This window comes from Elephantulus edwardii, unplaced genomic scaffold (assembly GCF_000299155.1).
Source record: "Elephantulus edwardii isolate Elephantulus edwardi_28Jun2011 unplaced genomic scaffold, EleEdw1.0 scaffold00248, whole genome shotgun sequence".
NCBI lineage: Eukaryota > Metazoa > Chordata > Mammalia > Macroscelidea > Macroscelididae > Elephantulus > Elephantulus edwardii.
The window spans coordinates 351,151-360,429 of record NW_006399998.1 but is presented as its reverse complement, the minus strand read 5'-3'; the positions used below and the strand labels follow the sequence as shown (position 1 = coordinate 360,429).

General features: G+C 44.9%; 1 pseudogene; it reads left to right on the top strand.

Annotated features, from left to right (window-relative positions):
- Positions 1 to 4,096: 4,096 nt before the first annotated feature.
- Positions 4,097 to 4,953, top strand: LOC102863459 (annotated as a pseudogene).
- Positions 4,954 to 9,279: the final 4,326 nt, after the last annotated feature.

The window sequence follows — 9,279 nt, the reverse complement described above, 5'->3', positions numbered from 1 at the left end:
TCCCACCAAACTGTCCAGCCCTGTGGTTCATCCCTAATTCACCCCCTCCACTTCCTCCCTTGAGTTCCTGTACATGTTTTACTAGTTATCCTTCTATCTTTTAAATTTTAGTATTGTTAAAAACATGTATGGGTATCGAAGGGGGAAGGGTTGGGAGCAGAGGGTGAGTATGGGTAAGGATGAAATCATAGGTTTGCACAATGTGGTGGGTGGAGGGTGAGAGTAAAGGAGGAAAGAGAATGATCCGGTGGGAACCAGAAAAGATAGGGTGCATATGGTGGGCATAATCCAATGATTAGTTTAGAGACATAAACTCTTTGGCTGCTTCATGCTGAACAGGGACATTGAGATGAAGGGGAAGGGGAGCCCACTTTAATACTTTACTGGCAGTATTGAGTTGAAGCTGCATGTCTAATCTTGTTCAGTTGGAAAAGATATCTTCACGATGTTTTCTGCCCTCTGGACTGCAAGGTGTTTGCATGAGTGAGTCCAGTGGGAGTGGCTGGCTGCACTTTGAGGCTCCTTCCACCTTTGCTTCCTTTAGTTGGAAGTTATATTTTCCTTTTGTCACTGCAACCGAGCTCAGGGTTCAGGTTCTGAAACAAAACAGTGTTCAGGTTACCTATATGAAGGGTAGCAAACAGAGAAAGAAAAAAAACTTGTGAGTTACAAATAAAAGGGCTTTGGGGGTGTTAGTTACAGGTGTACTGGAGGAGATGGAGGAAGTGGCTTAGATAAAGTTCCTCATACACACCAGATAGTTCATCCCAGGGGCCTGGCGGCTCTCCCCTGCAAAGTGGCTTTCTCCAGGGCTGGGTGGCTCTCCTCTGCCAGGTAGTTCTCTCTGGGGGCCAAGTGGTGCTTCTCAGGGGCAGGGTGACTCTTCCCACGGGCCAGATGGCTCTACCTCCTCAAATTTCTTCTGAAGTTGGAACCCTGCACCCTACTAGTGACCGTGGCTAGGGACAGCACTTCTGGCTCTAGGGCTACCGTCATTGCCCCCTTCCTCTCCACCAAGTGGTCTAATTGTAATTTAAAGTAGGTATTATTACTTTCACCTTCCACAAATAAAAAGGGCTTCCAGAGTGGTGAATAGATTTGCTCAGAGTTGAAAATATAATAAAGACAGTACATTAAGGACTCAAACCAAGGTTTGTCTAAAGGCAGGCTGTGTAGCAATGAGCTCCGTGCAGCACTCAGTTCGACCTTCTTTCATCTTCCTCTACCAAGCAAAATGCTGAAGATCATTTTCAAAATGGCCAGAAGTGTACATTCAGGCTGCGTGTGGGACACTTCCACCAGCTGGACATGCATGGGACGCTCTATCCTTCTAGTTTTATAGTAATGGTCTTATGCAGTATTCATCTTTATGAGGCTGTGTTAATTCACTCAGTATAATGCTCTCCAGCCTCTCCCATGTTATGGATTATTTTCCAAAATTGTTGCTCCTGAGTGCTGCATAGTATTCCATTGTGTGAATGTAATGCAATTTCTCAATCCATTCAGTTGTGATTGGACACTGGGGCTGTTTCTGTGTTCTTGAGATGATGAATAATGCTGCTATGAACATTGGTGTAAAAATCTCCATTAGTGTCTTCAGTTCTAATATTCTTGGGGTATATTCCTAGGCTCAATGTCAAGAAAACAAAGATTCTCACCACTGGACCAATTGGCAGCATCAGGCTGGATGGTGAAGAGATTGAGATTGTACACAGCTTAAGTTTGCTTGGCTCCGTAGTCAACAGTCTTGGCACCAGCAGCCAGGAAATTAAAAGGCACATTGCCATGGAAAAGTCTGCTGTTAGGGACCTCTCCAAAGTACTGAAGAGCAATGGTGTCTCTCTGGAGACTAAGGTGCATCTGATACAGGCTATGGTCTTCGCAATCACTTGTTATGCATCAGAGAGTTGGACAATGACCAAGGAGGATAGAAGGAGAATTGATGCCTTTGAGCTGTGGTGCTGGAGAAGAGTATTGAGAATACCATGGACTGCTAGGAAAACAAACAGATTTGTCCTGGAAAGGGTTAAGCCGGGTGGCTCCTTGGAGGCAAGGATTCTGAGGCTCCGTCTAACATACTTTGGACATGTTGTGAGGAGAGACCGGTCCTTGGAGAAGGACATCATGCTTGGGAGGGTGGAGGGACAGCGCAGGAGAGGAAGGCCCTCTATGAGGTGGATTGATTCAGTGACTGGGATAATTGGGATGGGAGTGTCAGAGACAGTGCGATTGGCACAAGACACAGCGGAATTTAGGGCTGTTGTATGTAGGGTCGCTATGAGTTGCAAGCGACTCGACAGCACATAACAACAACAACAATAACATATTCCTAGTAGTGAAATAGCTGGATGATATTAGGTTTTTGAATTTATCATAGTATAGCCTTTCATAATATTCCCGTATTATAGATTTAATTTCATTTGGTTCTGTTGTGATGTCATCTCTGCAATTTCTTAATCCAGTTGTCTTTTTTCCTTTTTAGTTTGCTGGTGGTTAAGACAGCATTGATCATTGAATAGAGTGGTAACAAAGGAGAATGGAGTAAATATTGGTAAGTAAAGAAATAAAAGATGACCCTTGAATTGTACTCATTAACTAAATGGGCGAATTGTATGTGAAAAATTTCTCAATAAAACTGTTAAAAACAATAATCTGGTCACATATTGTAATGAGTAAATCTGCTGCCAATGACCTAAGAGCAAAGATGTCAGGTCAAAGACTAAGGTGTGCCTGACCCAGCTGTCATCTTTTCAGTTGCTTTATATGCATGGCAAAGTTGGACAAAGAGTAAGGTAGACTCTTAATTTAAAAATCTGCCCTCTTCCTAAGCAAAGTTGGTGATATTTAATCTAACACACTTTGAATATGTTATCAGGAGTGTTCAGTCCCTGGACAAGAACATCATCTTTGGAACAAGTATGAGGTCAGTAAAGGAGAGAAAGACCCTCACTGAGATGGGCTGACACAGCAACGGCAACAATGGAGTTGTACAGTATTGATGATGACAATGGTGCCGGATCAAGAAGGGTTTTCTTCAGTTGTATACAGGGTCACTATGAGTCAGTGGATTGAATGACACCTAGTAACAGATCATAGCTACAATTTCCCCCTTCCCCCGGAAGTAGGATTTTCAAGTTACTTGTAACCACAGGTGATGTGAGGCGATGATCCCAAGGTCTTCATGAATCACTTATTAAAGTGGTCACTGTTGAGAATACTTGACTCCACAACCCTGAGATGAGGCACTTCTCACTAGGTCGTCAAATTAATCAGCATTACACTTGGCAAAGGCCCATTTCTTGGAGATTCTCATCTCTGACACCCTAAGAACTTGAACTTGGTCTTGCACAGAGCTTGTTTGGTGCAGATAGACACAACTTGGCTGATGCAGACTGGCCACTGCAACCTCTTGTTTTTCAAGGGGCCTGTCTGGAGTCTGTCAGCCCCAGCACAGGGCATTCTGTTGCTGGTATGATGAGGATGGAGCTGGGCTCTGATGTGAAAGTCACCTCTGCCTCCAATTTTCATCATGTTGGCACAAATATGGCAACCTCCAGGGCTTCTTAGGAGAGCTGCTTGTACTCATTGGAGATGAACATGTTGTCAGAGTAGGAAATTATCCATTTTTGCCTTCTTCCAACCTAGAGATGTCAATCTTGCTATCAGGGACACCTCAGCTGAAAGGAGACTGTATATAGGAATCCTTATCATAGTAGTAACACTGGGCAGGCTGGTGGCCCATGGAAGTGTCGATATTTCTGCAGAGTGAAGAAAATGTAGCTATGCAAAACCTTAAGTTCTAAAGAGCCAAACTGCAAGCCAAATGGGTTAAGATGACATAGTTCTAGGTCACAAATGTTTTCATATACATATAAACACATCCATAAAATATAGAGCTATACCTATATACTGGTGTTTCTTTTATTAACTATTATAACATAAATTAAATGTTGTAAATCGGTTGTGGTAGGACCGTGAGGAAGGGAAGTAAATGCCTCGGGATGGCCTGACATAAAGCAGTTACGCCTCCAAGCCTCCAGAGCTGCCCTGTGGCTGCCTTGTGCTTCAAACGCAGGAGCTGGTTGCAGTGTTGGGGATGGAAGCCAATGTGACCATTTCAATCTGGCAAAATAAGCCTCATGGGGCCGCTCGCAGTGTGGTGAGAAGGATCGGAACCAACCTTCCCCTGAAGCCATGTCCCCGGGCATCCTTTGAGACCCTACCAAATATCTCGGACCTGTGTCTGAGGGATGTGCCCCCGGTTCCCACCCTGGCTGACATCGCCTGGATTGCTGCGGATGAAGAGGAGACCTATGCCCGGGTCAGGAGCGATACATGACCCCTGAGGCATACCTGGAAGCCCAGCCCTCTGATTGTTATGCAGCATAATGCCTCAGTGCCCAACCTGCTGGGTCTGAGGAGAAGCTCCTGGCTCTGAAGAAACCAGGTCTCCCAGCCCCGAGTCGCACGACAGAGCTGCAGTATGAGCTAAGCCACCTGCGCAGTCAGATTACCAAGACCGTGGCAGCTGATGCAGCTTCGGCTTCATTAACGCCAGATTTCTTATCTCCAGGAAGTTCAAATATCTCTTCTCCCTTACCTTGTTTTGGATTCTCATTCCACTCTACAACTTCCTTTGTCATTAGTGACATCATGGAGGAGACTGAGGTAGAAGTCCCTGAGCTTCCATCAGTCCCCCTGCTTTGTTCTGCCAGCCCTGAATGTTGCAAAACAGAAAACAAAGCCACGTGCAGTTCGTCTGAAGAGGATGACTGCATCTCTCTGTCCAAGGCCAGCAGCTTTGCAGACATGATGGGTATCCTGAAGGATTTTCACCGGATGAAACAGAACCAAGATTTGAACCGGAGTTTATTGAAGGAGGAAGACCCTGCCGTCCTTAACTCTGAGGTCCTGCGGAGGAAGTTTGCCCTGAAGGAAGAAGACAGTCACTAGAAAAAGACACTGATAGCATCCAGCTCTGTGAACTCAGTCTCATGCTCCTGGAATCCCTTCAGTAGCTGCCTTCTTCACTGCAGATGTTTCTGCCTCTCAGAAATCTTCTGGAACAGTCTTGCCAACAAGCTAGAGCATGGGCTGAGAAAACAGGAGTTGGGTTCTTTCCTACACTTCAAACCTTAGCAGAAGCTAAGGTCTTATTTTGAGCTGAGATATTTATTACAGGTAATTATTTAGGTTGGAGTGTCTCAATTTAAAGGGTGAAATAGAAGTTTCTGGCTTTTCCTTGCCCTTGTGTGAAAATAGGTCCTGAATGACTGACTGACTTCATTGCATTAGACCCCATTGCTGGTGTCACGGACATTTTGTGCTCCACTGCTTCCTTGCAGCCCAGCAAGGCTCAGGGGAGGAGGCTATGTACATGTCCATAGGGCAGGGAAGATCTTATGCTGCTCCATCATTACCTTATACCAATGCCCAGCAATCACCTTCACCGCTGCCCTGCCCAACACTAGATACTGGGGTCAGGCTGCCAGGTCAGCTGACACTGTGCTGCTGCTGGGAGCCCTAAGCTGTTTTTTTCTTACACGTATTTTGTAATAACTGTACAACCAAATCTACCCTCCAAGACCTGGGGGCCTCATCAGTTCCATTGATGGAAAACATTTTCTCTTCCTGGACTTTCATGTAAGCTCAAAAGGAAAGAGAAATGGGGAGGGGAAAGAGTGCCCACCCTTCTTCTAGGCCATGACTGCTCCTTTGGGCTGCACCAGTTTGTATGGTTTGTACCTATCACATCGCTGCATGACTCACACAACTTCAGGCCCCTTTCTCTGCAATATGTATATTCTATGTGTTTGGGTTGACATTAAAGGAAGGATTTGGAAAGATACTATAAAAAAAAAGTTGTAAATCAGGACTACAGATACTGTATCTTAGCCTTTATGATGTTTACTCATTCACTCATTGCTGTAGAGTCAGAACCAACTCATAGCTGACTCCCCAATGGTTTTACAAAGGTAGTTAGTCACGAGAGGAGACAGCCCACATGCATCATGCAGACTATGCCAGTGACATAAACTCTAATAGGGAAAACTTGGTCCACTTGATTAAAAACACATTGTGACAAGGTTTGCAGGTGTCTACTACAGAAAAAGGAAGACACAGAAACATCGAGATAATACAGCTACAACTCAGTTCCTTTTCCGACCTTCAAAAAAGAGGCACCACAGGACACGAAACCACAGGAAATGATATTCAAGCTTGAAACAATCTGTCATTGAAATAAAACCACAAATGAAGAGAACTGGAAAAATACTTTCAATGTATTTCAGTGAAAACAATCTTTATTGGTAAGGTGCATACGTTAAACGTTTAGATTACTCATGCAAAATGACTGACATCACAAACATCATCTATCTGTTCACTGTGACGTAAGTTCTGGGACCATTATAAATTTTAAAAATTACACACCCTGTAGCAATAAAAAGAATTTAGGAAAATGACCCTCAACAAAGCCAATGCACTGTGCAACACATCTAAGCCTAGCTCCTTCCCCCATGGAGGCAGGCTCTCTGTTCACATCTACTCGGGAAGGCTGTCACTATAAAAGGGGGCTGTTTCATACCTGTATGTGCGGGCATTCCACTCAGTAGATAAACTAAAAAAGTTCTGACCGTTTGATGGGACTTGTTAATTACCACCTTCCCCCCTCCAATTCTAGTTAATCTAAACCAACGCCAGTTTATTTAAAATGTTCATTTCTTACACTAAATCATCTGCTCTGGAAGATGATTTTGCTTCTGTCAAAATGTCATTTCTTGCTGGTAATCTACCTGGATTGAGGTTATCCAAGTTGGTTTTGGCAAATGAAGAGTTCATAGAGTCCTAAGAGGAAGACTGAGGCCTGTTCTTACTGCTAAGAGGCCAAGACTTGGTTCCGCTGTTGGTGGACGAGAAGAGGCAGGCCTGGCAGCACTCCCAGGATTAGGCCCAGCACAGGTGAAACCACCACTTTGAAATAACTAGAGCTGTAAGAAGCATGAATCCCAGTGAGTATTCTGACACTGGCTGTAAGGGGCCTTTCTAGATGCCAAACTGAGGCGCTCTTGAACAATTACCCAATTTTGAAAAGAATGGCAGAAATGGGACTGTCTTGAATAGACTGTTAGAAATATAAGTGACACTGACTGTATGTGTGAGGGCTCAGGAGAACCTAGGAATGCCAGAGAAAGCCTAACCCACCACTAACTAAATTCATCATTATGAAGAGATGGGAAATGAAGGCACTGAAGGGGCTGCTGGGAAGGAAGTGGAAGGAAATGAGGGATGTGTCCAGCAACCTGAAGGAAAAGGAATCCTCGTAACATAGCGGCAGAAAGCAGAGCAGAACTGTGCCCTGCAAAATGTGGAAAGCTGAACTTGTAGGAGATGAAAAGTGGGTAGTTCAATGAGATGACTTCCAAGTAAATCGTTGACAGTCTGGCCTCATTCTTTCTTGCTTGCTGACAATGAAAAGCAAGAGGCAATGGGGGATGAGACAGTAAAACAAGAACCAGGACTTGTTAGTTCTTAGACTACACAAATGGCAAAAGACACTGAAATGGATTCATTTCAGGAAGGTATGTCATAGAGTAAAAGCCCAGGATGTGTACAGCTGTACACCCCTTTGTTAACATCTCACTCACAAAGATCAGATAGTAGTGTTGGTGGTACAGTGGTTAGCACAGCTGTCCTCCAAAGATCAGTCAGAAAGCTCAGAAAGGCTCTAGAAAAAGATTTAGGGTGATGAAGAGAGCTCCCATCTCAGGAGTAAAAACAGGAGATGGGACTATCTAGGAAAGATCAACATGGAAGCATTCAATTAACTTAAGCGTTGACATGCACAAAAGAAACAAAGGCTCTTGAGAATTTCAAACCAGTAGCAACGTAGCCATCTCCAACTCAAAAAAGAACCAGAATGAAAAAATAGCCAGTGGAAATCCAAAATTTTACAGGCAGGAACCCACAGAATTTCTGTTCATTCAGTGGGCTTCTGAAGTTATAGTTCTTAATGGGAATTACTGCCAATCTGTCCCTACCAGACTGGTGGTGGATCTGAATGACACAAGGTGTGTGGTCTTTTGGTTAGTAGCACAGCATGCTACGGGCTGCACCAAGAGCTCATGCAGTTTCCCTGGTTTGTTTGCATAACTGCTTCTTGGTTTCATATGAACATAAATTCTTTAAGTTGTTCTGGTGAATGATCAAACTCAAAGGGGCAGTGAGAGTCAGCAAGCAAAAAAAGTGTCCTATGGACTTCCAAGCTATGTCTGGTATCCCGAAGGGGTGGCAAGAAACTAGTCTTGCATTTGTGTCCATTAGGTTAGAAGCTTGAGGTGTGGCATGGACTCTTTAAAGGTGTGGATGGTGTTTGGCAATCTAGTGCCCCATTTGTGCACTCAGACATAGCTCTGGATGGTCAGAGATGGAAAGAGAGATGCTGTGGGGACATTAGGGGATGAGGATGGAGAGTTGGGCAGGTGGGGGCTCGATCAATCTCCACAAATTAAGGGTCAGATTAATGCTGATCCTTAGCATGACACAAGCCCAGAGGATGGAGCCAAGAACTCCACAAAATTAGTCCCAGATCTTGAAACCTAGTCATCTGATTGGGAAGGATTTAAAATTGCTTGGGACTGGTAATTCCTTTCCATTCCGTTTTTTCCTCTTTTAAATACGAATGCTTAAAAGAGGAACCCAAATGAATGTGAGAAAAGACTCTGAGTATCGCACTTAGAACACCAAAAAAAATGCCAAAGCAAAGGCAAGAAATCAGGAAACTGAGGAGCTGAACAGCTTTCAAAGGGCAGTGAGGAAAGGCAAAGCAAAGTATTAAAATGAAATGTGCAAAAGGCTTAAATCAGAAAATCAAAAGGGATGACCTCCCTCAGCATTTCTTAAGCTGAAGGAACTGAAGAACAAATTTAAGCATTGAGTTGCAGACTTAAGGATCATATGGGCAGAATATTGAACATCAAAAGAAGATGCAGCGCGAGGGCGACACAGCGCGAGGGCGAGGCTGCCAGCCGGGGGAACGCCGCCGCCAGACCGGGGAACGCCGGGGGAACGCATGCCACCGCCAGACCGGGGAACGCTGCTGCCAGACGGGGGAACACCACGAGAGGGACCCGGAAGAGACCCGGGAAGAGCAGCAGCCAGCCACCTGCCGCAGAACTCCAGAGGAGCAAAGACTGTGAGACCCCAGAGGAGTGAAGACTGCCGGACACTGTGGGACCCCCCCGCAGCCCACACCTGTGTGACCCTTAGCACACAGGGTGCTGC